The sequence below is a fragment of the Sylvia atricapilla genome, chromosome 2, assembly GCF_009819655.1.
Source record: "Sylvia atricapilla isolate bSylAtr1 chromosome 2, bSylAtr1.pri, whole genome shotgun sequence".
NCBI lineage: Eukaryota > Metazoa > Chordata > Aves > Passeriformes > Sylviidae > Sylvia > Sylvia atricapilla.
Genome location: NC_089141.1, coordinates 53,844,151 through 53,856,499, shown reverse-complemented (window position 1 = coordinate 53,856,499; position 12,349 = coordinate 53,844,151).

Here is a 12,349-nt window from a genome sequence, read left to right as displayed (position 1 = left end):
TTTTTCCCCCTTTGGAGATATTTTTCTGCAGCAGCCTGTCACAGCTGAAACAAATCTAGACCTCACTTGAACTCTGATTCTTCAGAGACGTTGATAAAATACCTTCAAAAGACATCATGGGACCTGAAACGCTTAATGCTGCTAATGATCCTGGACTTGGGAGAAACATCAGGGCACAGGACACAATTCTCTGTCCCTCACTTTCCTTAGGCAGTAAATTGCTCATTGCTTTCTTTGTGTGTGCCAGTGGAGCTCCTTTTTTATCTCCTCCTCCTCTGCTCTTCCTTCCTTTGCTCCAGATATCAGTGCCCTTTCTTTAAGATGGTCTAGCTGCTTACATAATCTAATTAAATTTATAGGTTGTTCTCTGCTGGTTTTCACCTTAGACTACTGCTGCTATTTCAAGCTTGAAAAAGGGGCTTCTGCCCAAAAGCTTATCCTGTTTTTTTTCTTAGTGGCAGCTGGCCTGATAAAAGATAGCCCCTCTTTTTACAAACCACAGTAGGAAAAGAGCAACTTACATCTTCAGCAGTGTGTTGAGTGACAGGGGAACATTTGGCTCCTTCTACATAATGTAATACGCAGCTAAAAACATCCAGTTAGTAGGTGTGCTTCAATTTGGTTTTATTTTCGAGAGACTGTTCTAGAAAAATGGATATTTCTGCAGTAGTCCAGAAATCTCTTACAAATTCATCAGTTGACTCAATTTGCTGAAGTCAGGGTGTAAAGCCTTTGGCCCAGTCTGAAGGTAGATGGACCTTCAGGTTGCTTTGCCTTGCCTGTAAGTCTGTATTAAGAATTGCAGGTGTAAAACATGAGATGTCATTTAAAAATGCATCTGTTAAATGGGTCAAGGCTCCTGTGTGAGCACCAGTTTGATGTGGAGTTAAATCAGTATCATGCTGAAGTTAGCAGTGTTTTAATTGGCATAGGCCTCACTGAGGTACTAGTGCTGAAATTTTCCTGTGATCCCATATAAACAGAGAATTATGTAATGTGCTGATACTTTGTGAAATAGATTTCCTTTTTTTTTTTTCAGAAAACAGTGACATTTGAGCCAACCTTAGTGTTCCTCACCTGCTTTCTATCCAGCCGGCCTCCTCAAGTACTTCTCACATCCAGCCGCAGTTGGATTCACATTTCAGAGTGATAGATTAAAAATGTGGCTCCTCCCTCCACCTTTTTAGCACCGATTGACAGCCAAAATGATGTGACAGGTTTTCCTGATGGTGAACCTCACCTTTCATGTTTTGTAAATTCCAAAGGACTGATGGAAATCCTGTGGGTTTATAGATCAGTCTTCTAATAGTATCTGAGGAGGATTTTCTAGGCAGGTGTCTGCAGAGTCTCCCAGGAAGCCTTTCTCATGGAAAGCCACACCTCAGACAGTTGTGAATTACTGCAGTATTACTTCCATCAAGTATTAGCATCTGGATATGGCTGTGTCAACTAATTGTGTCTTGGATTAAAGTGCCAGATGACAGCTGATACTACACTATTTTTCCCTAAATAAATAATACATTTTCAGCCCATTGTGGCAACTCCCATTGAGCTGTAAGAAAAGGGAGGAGATCCTGCCATCAGCTATGTCTCCTGCAGGGTGCAATCAGTGAAAATAAAGCATAGATGAGGCTGGAGGGAAAGGTGATACTGGGGTACTACATCAGGGGTGGCACCAGCTGTTCTTCTAACCTTTACAAAAGGCTGTGAAAATCACATAATAGTGGTGATGTTTTACATAATTTACTGGGTGTGGAGGAGAGGATCCTAAGTGCATATATATATGCACACACACACACACATATATATATGCTGATAGAAAGAAACTGGAAAAATGAAGATTAAAGGACTCAGGAAGCCCTGGCACTGCAGAGAGGCTGGCAGGACAGTCTGTGCCCAGTGCCTCCTTCCCCAGTGCATTTCCCAGCACAAAGGCTTTGGGAAAGAGTATGCAGGTGATCAGCCCATGTCTTCACAAAACTGTCTGGAATATAGGACTGAAACAAAGATCTGTGACTTTGTAGCCCCTCTTTCAACACACACAGATGGAAACTGTAGCTTTTAACTTGTTTCCTTCAAGCTCTTTCCCTGGGGCATTTCCAGGCAATAAAGATTTGATCACAATTTGTTACCCCTTCTTATTAACTGGGAATTGATCTTACAAAGCCAGACCACCAGTTTCATTCTTTCAGGTGAGTTTATGTTATGAATATAGTCTGTATTCCAGTGCTTGGCAATTCTTCGACTGCTTTGGATCTCTAGCCAAAATTCATCATTTAGATTTACATTGGCAGTGTACTAAGCCAGAATTCCAGATCCCAAGATTAGTATTTGAAAGAGTTGAGCTTTGATCATTAGTGTAGCTTATCAGCTCAGATCTGCTCACAAGTGATAGACCATGTTAGACTGGACTAGATAGACGAAGGTATCCCAGACAAAGGCATCACTTTGTTATAGATACTTTTTAGACTATAAGGAAGGTCTTCGGTTGATCAACAGCCCCTTTTGCAGTCAGAATAAATGCAGGTATTCTCACCTTGGCATTTTCAATATTTACAATTCCTCTGGATGCATCCAGGACCCTGAGAGCTCTGTTTCTCTCGCTGGGAGCTGCACTTCTGCGAGCAGACACAGAGGTCACTGCGCAGCTACAAACCGCTTTTATCTGTGGCACTGCTGGCACCAGGCCAGCTCATCCAAACCCTGCCCTGGGGGCTGTGAGGCTGTCAGCCAGCACTGCAACTGCTGCGTTTTTAGGAAAAACAGGACTGTGATTCCCAAGTTAAGAACTATGAAGAAAGGTGCTGCCCACCTGCAATTTTATACTTACTAACCTTATTAACATCCAGGTGACTGAAAGGGCTGTGGTGGAAAGGCCTTCACCTGATCCTTGGGTCTGCTGCCAGTGTGTCCCACTGATGTGCTGAATGATGGAATAGTGGGTGCATTCATTAAAGTGGCAGTAATACTGCGTTGGGAAGGACCACAAGTGTATTGGAGATTAAGACTGGAATTAAAAAGTGATCCTGACACATTGGACAAGTAGCCTGGATTGTTAACAGGCATTTGGACAAGACTAGCAGGTCGATGAGCAGTCAAATACTTACTAAAAGGAAAATCTACGAAAGGCTTTTGAACAGAAAGATGCAGCATAACATTCAAACAAGCTCTGAGCAATACATTACTAGAAATTGAAAGAGTGCATGGGGGAACTGCTGCCTTATCCTGGCCCTGGCCCTCTGCTCTATTGTAGGCTTCTGTTGCTGGCAAATACCAGGGAATACTGAGATGATGATATGGATAAGCTCCATATGGGTGCTCTGACGTCATGCTTGCAAGTGCAGAGCAAAAATGATCAGCCACAGACACAGGACAGAGAACTGGGCAGCAGTTCTACAAAAAAGATCTGGGATACTGGTGGATCCAAAGCTGAACCAGAATCATAGAGTCATAGAAACATTTGATTTGAAAAAGGCCTCTGAGATCATTAAGTCCAATCATTAACCCAGCGCTGCCAAGTCCATGTCCCTGAGTGCCACATCTACTTGTCTTTTAAATACTTCCAGGGATGGTGACTGATCAGCAAGGGTTCACAAGAGCAGAGGGAATGAGCAGAAGGAACATGAGTGAGTTTGTTTTGCTGCGAGGAAGATTTAGATTAGCCATTGGAAATGTTTTCCAGTACAGCCAATAGACAAGCAAAGAATAGGCTGCTACCTAGTTCTTGGTCCTGGCAGGTTTTTGAGAATAATCTAGAAACCTGCTCATGGAAGATCAGAAAGCATGTTAGATCTGTTATTATTGACACAGATGATGGCTGATTCTGCCCCACAGCAAAGGGACAGGCTGTCTCTAGGTCCTTTTTAACCCTATTCATCAAGTGATTCTTAGATGAACTATGTGCTGTCATTTATACCTGTTCAGAGTGGTTACACAATTAGGATAAAAATAATATCCTCAAATCCCTATTCAGAATGAACAAGAGGGTTTGGAAAAGGGACATTATAAGAGAGGAATGTTGCCTTGCTTGGCAAGATGGGTCTGCATGGAAATCACATGTACACAGAAGGAGAAAGCATTCAGGTTCTGCAGTGCCCAGAGCTTGAATCCTAGTAACCCCCTATTTTAGTCCTATTGGAATACAATGTGGTACAGTCCTTTAACTCACATTTGAGGTATGCTGCAGAAAGGGCTCATTCCATGCCAAACCTAAAGCAAAGGTGAGCAAGGATCTAATTTCTTGTGTTGGCTGGGACTCTCCTTAGTCCGTGGGCAGTAAAGCTGGATGTCCCTCTGCAGAGAGATCCATTCTTATAGCAGAGTGGAGGCTTTATAAAATCATCCACACAGGAAAAAAAAAAAAAAAAAGTTATCACTGCATGCCTGGCTGGTTCAATTGTTTTGTAAAGAATGGGAATGGAGCTTATCCTATTTAAACTCCACAGCAGAGATAGCTCACGAGTAGATCCCTTTATTAAGAGAGCTCAAGCTGACTTCTCATGGAGCAGCCAGGCCGGCTACATAAGGGAAGGGGAGCTGGAACGGCAGGCAGGGGAAGTGTCCTCCCCAGCAGGGGCTCAGTCCCAGGGTGGGACCAATGTCTAAAGCCACGGCAGGGCTGGGATGAGGCCGGACACAGCGGGCGGCACAGCACAGATGGGGAGTGAGGGACGAGCCTGAGCACAAACAGCTGCCGAGCCCTGGGGAAGAGGGTCCCAGCAGGGCAGCTCACGGCTCCATCCATGGAGCTGGTTTTACTGCAACGTGAGCCGAGGTTACGATTTCTATCCACAGGCACTTCTTCAAAGTTAGCCAGTGCTTCTAAGGCAAATGTCTCTGCCCAGTTCTTCGCATTGAAGACACCCTCAGTTACCTTAGCGATCCCTGTTGAGAGGACTCAAAGAAGATGTCCTCTCACGAGCTCTCTATTTTCGTGCCTGCCTTAAGGATTTCTAAACGCCTGTGCCATGTGGAGACACCCCACTAGATGGCGGGACGGAAGCCGGCGGATAGCAAGCCGGGCTCTGCGCACCTTGGTAGGAGGCCAGAGCTTTTTCCACTGCTGTTGGTCCCGCTCCCATGTCACCTGAAATGCCCCAGGACCAGCGCAAGTAAAATTCGATCCTGGGCCGGTAACTGATGCAGCCGCTCTGGGCCCCTGGCCAGCTGGATGCTGCACACAGATGCCATTCACTCCAGATAATTAGCATCCACTCGTGATGAGCTGGAGTCTGTTGAGATCTTAACCATTACAGGGGCTAATCCTGCCATGTTCAACTCACTCAGCTGCCATTTCTCAGAATGGCATTTGCTTCAGAAATCTTATGAAGCCTGAAATTAAGTTCTGCCATTTCAACCCATCCCTGTGTGCTTTTTAGGTCGTTGTTCCACAGTGTGAGCTCTCAGTCTTGTGAATAGGGAAACAATCATCAGAGCACTCAGCATGTTAATGGTGTTATCCCAATAATTCTGACGCTACCAGCGGGTAACACATTTAGAAAGCAAACTTTGCTGCAGGTGCTCCAGGAAATGGGTAGACGAACCTTTTGGTCTCTCAAAGCATCACTTTAAAATACTGTAGGGAATAGCAGGCAACAGGACTAAAAGATTCCATTTTGGAAAACAGCTTCTCAAATGGCAATCCAGTAACATGAGGTCATAACACATGTCATCTGGAAATACAAAGCTGCTGTCATTTTCAAAGATCTCACTACAGATATTTATTATTTTCTGATAAGAATTTTGTGTCCACTACATTCTGTGGATATCCCTTCTGTGAAAATCAAAAAGGTACCTGGGTGACAAAGGATCTATTGGACATTTAGGAGGTATCTTCCAGCTTCTGAGATTTTGGACTGCTTTATTGTTCCAGAAAGGTATGGCAGCACTGTAGGAGCTATTCAAAAAGAGGAATTTTCAGAGAAGGATGAGAGAAGAAGGTGTTTGCAGATTCTATCTACGAATATGCTCTGGGGAAATAGAGTCTGATCTCTTTATCTATCTGTGAGATGGCTGATAATCTGAGGCACTTCAAGATAAGGGTAGAAAAGGACCTTGAGAGTTCAGTCAGCCAGTCTTCTTTCATCAGGGGGATTAGTTAGTCATGCACTCCTCTGGGGAGATATTTGCTTACCTTGTTTTTCAAATTTTCTGATGATGGAGATTTCCATCGTCCTCTGCAGAACAAATACTTGCTGAAAAGGGGACTGGGCCCTACCAGTCCCCTGTGAGTGTTGCACGTATAGGATGGCAGCTCATAACCTGTGTTAATGTGGATTTAGAGGCCTGTCTGATGCTCAGATCCTTATGGAGCGCAGTACACCCCATTCTACACAGACACTTGGCCACACAATATCTGTATTTATTTAAAAAAACACAACTATATTATTTGTGAGTTCTTTCATACAGGATGAACAAGGGTGTTCCTCACTGTTTGGTTCCTTCACTGGGTCCGTGGGCAATGGAAGTCTCTCTTCATGGCTGTGATACTGTAGGTAGAGAGGAAAAATGGAAGAACCACATGAGCTGATCTCATGTACTTCCTCAGGAGCTTTACATAAAAAAAAAGCAGTTTAGCTAATGAATACAATTCAAGGCAGAGTTTCCTGAAGTGATAATAGAGAATACCATGAAAACATAAGAGCATCTCACAGTGCTGATCACAAGTCTAAACTATTAATGACATTTTAAGATGGAAATAGAGAATAAACCCAGAAACATCCCTGCCAAATGTTTGTATACATGCACACAGAGTAAGTACACACACACATATTTTGTAAATAATTGTTGTATGCAGGAATGTCAAGCGCCATGTGCAGTCCTGGCTTCCCAGTGTCAAAAAGGTATGATAAAAGTGGGACCAGTACGAAGAAGAGAGGCAAAGAGCAAAATATTAATCTGGAATAGGACACAGCAACTTTAAAAAGAGATATCTGGGGTGGTGGGTGTGATGGCAATCTTTGAAATCAGCAGCAGAGCTGAGAAAATTAAAGCAGACCAACTATTCACCATCTATCAGCAGACAGGGAATATGGGAACATCAAGAAAATAATGAGGCGACAAGTTCAGAAGGGTCAAAAGAAAGCTCCTTTTAATACCCCGTGTACAGTTACCCTGTGAAACTTACTGCTTGAGGATGCTGTGGATGCCAAAAGTTTAGATTATTGCAAAAGCAATTTAAAAATTGCAGAAAGGGCTACTAAGCAGTTCTGTCTGAGGAAGAAGCCCTAAAGCGAAGGACTGCTGGAGGTCAGGAAATTTAACATTGATATAGTGTCTTCCTCTGCATAGATTTGTATGTTTTTCAGGAAGGAGTTTGGAAGATACCTCTATATCTTTAAATGCCCTTTTATTAACTTGTCAATATATACACCCTTGGGGAAGAACATTTCTAGAAACACTGAGGGGAAAAGTCATAAGGAGGCTAGGGAGTCATCTCTCTCTGTTTCTCTGCCCTGAAATAACCCTTGGCAAACTGTGGGGCCATGCTGAGGTGAGGGAGGACCGCTCTCCATTCTGCCTCACCAGCTCCCAGCTATGCCAATTACATTAGCTGTTGCCCTGAGGATTTCACCTCGTCTGATTCTGCTGTCTCACAGTTCTGACCTGGTTTTAACATTTGAAAGAGCAAGCAAAACCTTCCTCCCATGTGACAGGTGGTTTAGCTGCCACCAGCTTCCTTACTGTTTAATGACTGTGCTCAAATGCCCAGCCAAGGAGGTGTTGAATATCCCTGAGTAAGCGAAGGATTACAGAGGTGCTGTAAGGTCGGGCTGCCTTGTTTCAGCAGTGCCAAGAAATCACATCCACCCTCTGCACTTTTTTGTACAGCCACAGGCCCTGTCTGTGTGTCTCATTTTTAAGTTGTTCTGAAATGTGCTCTAGTGTTCCTGTGTTCCTCCAGCTGTGGCTCATCAGGCATTACATCACAGCAAATTTCCTGTCTGGGACATCCTGCCACACGTGAATACCTCAACTCACAAACATGTACATGTGTACAAGCAAAGTGCATTGGGACGTAGAAAACACATTCATGCACTTCCAAACTTGAGCACACATATTTTTCTGCTGTAAATAACAACCACCGTGGCCATACTGCACACAGTGCCTGTTAGGTTTGGGCTTGTTTTCCTCAAAGGTCATGCTATCCTTCAGTTTTAAGAAGCTCAACAGTATGCGTGGGAGCACAGAGCACACCTGTGAGGCAACAGAGAAATTCCTGGTGCTTACAGCCCCTCCTCTCTGCGATGGCAGTGTGTGCATAACCTTCCTGTCTCAGATTCTCCAGGCATGAAATGAGGCCAGTAATGTTTATCCACCTCCTGCAGGGCTTCATAGAACAAATCATTACTAGTCTATGGGGATAGGAAACCAGGAAGAAATCCCACTGAAAAAATTATTACATATGGGAGCAAGTGAATGTGGAGAAATGAGGGAGGTGTGGGGGCGTAGCTCTTATTGCACAAAGCAAACGATTCTCCTCTGAGAACAGCATGAATATGGAAACCATGCAACAGATGCACTACGCTGAACATCAAATACATGCAAATTATTCTGATCATTTTTTGGTGCATTTTCTCACTAGTCTCAGATGGGTTTGTGTTGAACATCCTAGAGAGAAGCTGCTTTTTGGGAGAGTGGATGTTGCAGACACAGGGTGAGAGTTTGCAGAGTGTGATGTGCTCGTGGTGCCCAGAACTGTGCTGGGCCCCTAAACAGCAGGATAGAAATTGGCTCAGCTTCAGAATCCTGTGGGGCAAGGCAAAGGGGTGAGCTCCAGCCAGGCACATAAGAGCAATGCCATGAAAATGGGGATAGTTTTTATTTCTTTCTGTTAATCTGAGTTTACTATCCACTGCTTTGGATTTCTACTGGTGGCCAGTGCTATTTAAAGACTTGGCTTTCATCCAAAGCCCTCAGTCACATGCTTCACACAAGAAATACAGACAGAAAAATAGCAATTTCTCCATTAGTTTATTGAACAAGTCTGCTGCTGCTGAACACAAAAGGCACCATTTCAGTTTCTGCATGCACTCTTGTTTATAAGCAAGATGCTTCCCTGAGGGTCAACTTTTTCAGAGGAACAACCTGATCATTTGCAGGTGTCTTTACTACCTGGAGTCTGACCTAGTCAGACAAAGGCTCAGGGCAAGATTTTTATTTCCAATTTTTTTTTCTTTGAGCATTTCACATGAAAAGTGCAAACATAAAGGTTGAATATTCTGAATTTTGTAGCCCACTGAAAATTAAAGACCAGGAAAATTTATTTTCCATAATTTCCTTGACTTCTGATTATACTCTCCATTCCCAAAGATAGCCATGATGGTTGGTAGTTATATTGATCAATTGTGTTTCTTCATTCACAGCTTCTCTTCTACTGTAATGCAGTCATAATGAATTATTACTTATTTCCATAAGCAGGGAAACAAATCTGTGGAGATCATGGATATTCAGGATGGATAATGAGAATCTGAGATCTTGCCATGATAATATTTCAGTGGTGCTGATGCTGAAATTTTGTCTACAGAGAGGTAAAAGGCTTGTTTTCACAGTGTGGCATTTGGTCCAAGTTACAAAATGTTAATCCTGAAAGAGAAGCATAAAAAAGGGCTGAGTTTTGGACTGACAGTGGGGAACTCCCATGTCCCAGCCCTGCTGGAGCCATGCTGCTTTCTAGGGTGTTCAGGGCTAAGCCTGTATGTATGTTTTTAGGAATCAAAGTACTTTTCTGCTTCTCAACAGAGGCAGGAGCTTCCTGTGATGCTCAGGTCTTGTTCTTAGCACTCAATTTGGATTTCCATTTTTTGGTTTCAGTCCCTTGATTCATAATGTGTACATCTGGGCAGTAACAGACCACACAGAAATACCCTGAAGACTCATTGCCAGCAGCTCAGAAGTGCAATCTATGGGATGAGATCCCTTTAAGGCCTCGAGGAAGAAGACTGAGTACTACAAAGCTTGTAAGAATTGCACCATCTTGTTCAAGTTCTGTTGCAGAGATATGAACAGCAGTAGGCACTGTTACAGCCTTTTTTCATGGTCAGTGCAATTTCAGTCATATTCAGAGTTCTGAAGTCCTTTATTTGGTTTTTTATATCATTAATGTGAAGAACCTACTATTTTAAGAACTGTAACTAAGAATAGCTATGAATTTACTGGAAAGGCACAAAGAGGAGAAAGACAGACTTGTATTATCACCACAACATTTAAAAAATATATTATCATCTATGTATCTATCTCAAAGATTTAAAAAAAAATATAAAAATGCACACCATGTTAACTAGTGTTAGCCTATATAAAAATAATTTTTATGTGAAATATATGAAAGTTACAGACTGTATATACTGCACATCTGGACTTGCATATTGAACTCATGGAGAAAGTACTTCAGTTGTTTAATATAAAAGTCCAGTAGACATCTGAGAGTTAAAGACTGTTGAATACATGAGTTCTGGTTTTGCCTAGTGTATGATATAATAGTAATATTGAGCTGGCTGTAGTTGTTATATTTTTTAATCATGTAGTTTGCAAGACAAGAGCTGTGATTTTCAATGCAATGTTTTATTTTCCATGCTCTGGCAAGTGACATCATGACTTTGCTTTCACTTAGTTCAAACACCAGTTATTATGTTAATATTGTATATTAAGAGGAAATAAAACATTCATGTAATTGCAGAAGTGAAAGGCAAAAAAGAAAATTATTTTTTCTTCACAGAGTGACCCCACAGTAAAGTCACACTGGCTGCTCTGGCTCCTGTCTGGGGTCAGGAAAGGTCTCTGGGAGCTGATTTTGGAACCTGGCACAAACTGGCTCTGTCATGTGCTACTTGGGGAAAAGTTCAGACATTCAAATCTGGGCTTAGAAACAGGGGAAGTGAGAACTAAGATGCAGTTCTGACAGAGGAAATTTATTATCATCTTTTTACTTGTCCCACAGTGCTCCTGACTGCCCTTCTGGCTGTATTTTTAAAGATCCATATTCGCAAGCACCTCTTCAAATATGAAGTAAGTTTGGGAGTGGGGTGGAGTCTCTATTTGTGCGTGTGTTCTGTGATGGAAATGGAAATGGAAAACATTTCAGTCTATGCTCCAGAAGATTTTAAAATTGTGATGTACTGGAGCCAAGCTGGACCAACTTTTAAGTATGAATAAAACCAGCCAATCTCAGTCAAAAATGCAGAGTGACTATAACTGTGCCTTGCACCATTGACTCCTCATCCCAATGGCCACAGCCAACTCGAATCAGCACAGCAGAGCCTCTGTGAGCTCAGAGCACTGTTGGAACACACATCTCTGCATTTATACAGTGCAATACTGACTGCCAGTGTCACAGGATGTCTCTTGGTGTAATGTAGACTAGGAAGGATCACCTGCTTCATGCATTCAGCTACATCTTTTGCAGCAGCACTTTAAGTGCTGGTACACATGGAGTATTTTGACATTACTGTATCTTGCCTAATATTGGAAGATCAGATACTCAGTTCAGGATGAGCAGTTGGTCTCCTGACAAGAATATTTTGCTCTTGATTTCCATTCAAGGCTTTTCCTCCCATTTTTACTATGCTAAAAGTTATGGTCTGAGAACATGACAAAATAATAATTGGCCTCCCACCACCACCCTCTGAAACTAAACCGGCTTTTCAAGAATTTTCATAGTACATTGCTCACAAGGCTGAGAGAGATCAGCTAAAACTTGGAGGCAAACCCATGTCCGATTAATGAGCCTGTAATTCATTAACATTTATATGGCCGTTTGTTTCAGTGCATTTGAAGTAAACAAAATGGGGAAAATAAAGGAGAAAGAACTGAGTATCAGTGAGAAACTCTAGGGTCTGATGCCATTGCCACTTGTCAGCAAATTGCAAATGCCTCCAAACCTTGCAAATGCACTCTGGGATTGCAGGAACTGTTGAGAGATTGGATGGGAGCAAGAATGCTGTGGCCTGCCTGAACATTTTTTTTTTCCAGAGAACAGATGCATTTTGCAGTAGATTTAGAAGTTTTAATGGGAAAAAACCATAAAGCTATTCAGTTGAGCTTTCTCGGTAAACTGATTTTGACCAAGAATGTTAATTAATGAAAATGCAAAAATGTTGCTCATTGTTTCTAATGCAAAACAGCAAAACAAAACATCTGCAGCACTGGCAGAACAGCTTTGATGGTAAGAGTCCTGATTCTGATTTTCCTGCTGCAAGAAGTTCTGAACTTCTGACAGCACGCCGAGACTTCATTCCTAATGCTGTCCTCATGCAACACATAAAGGAAGTTTTAAAGGTCTCACTGCTGCTGCAGCTCTATCTCCTATCACAATTGTTAGTGGTTTACAGAGCAATGCAGAATTTAAGAAAAT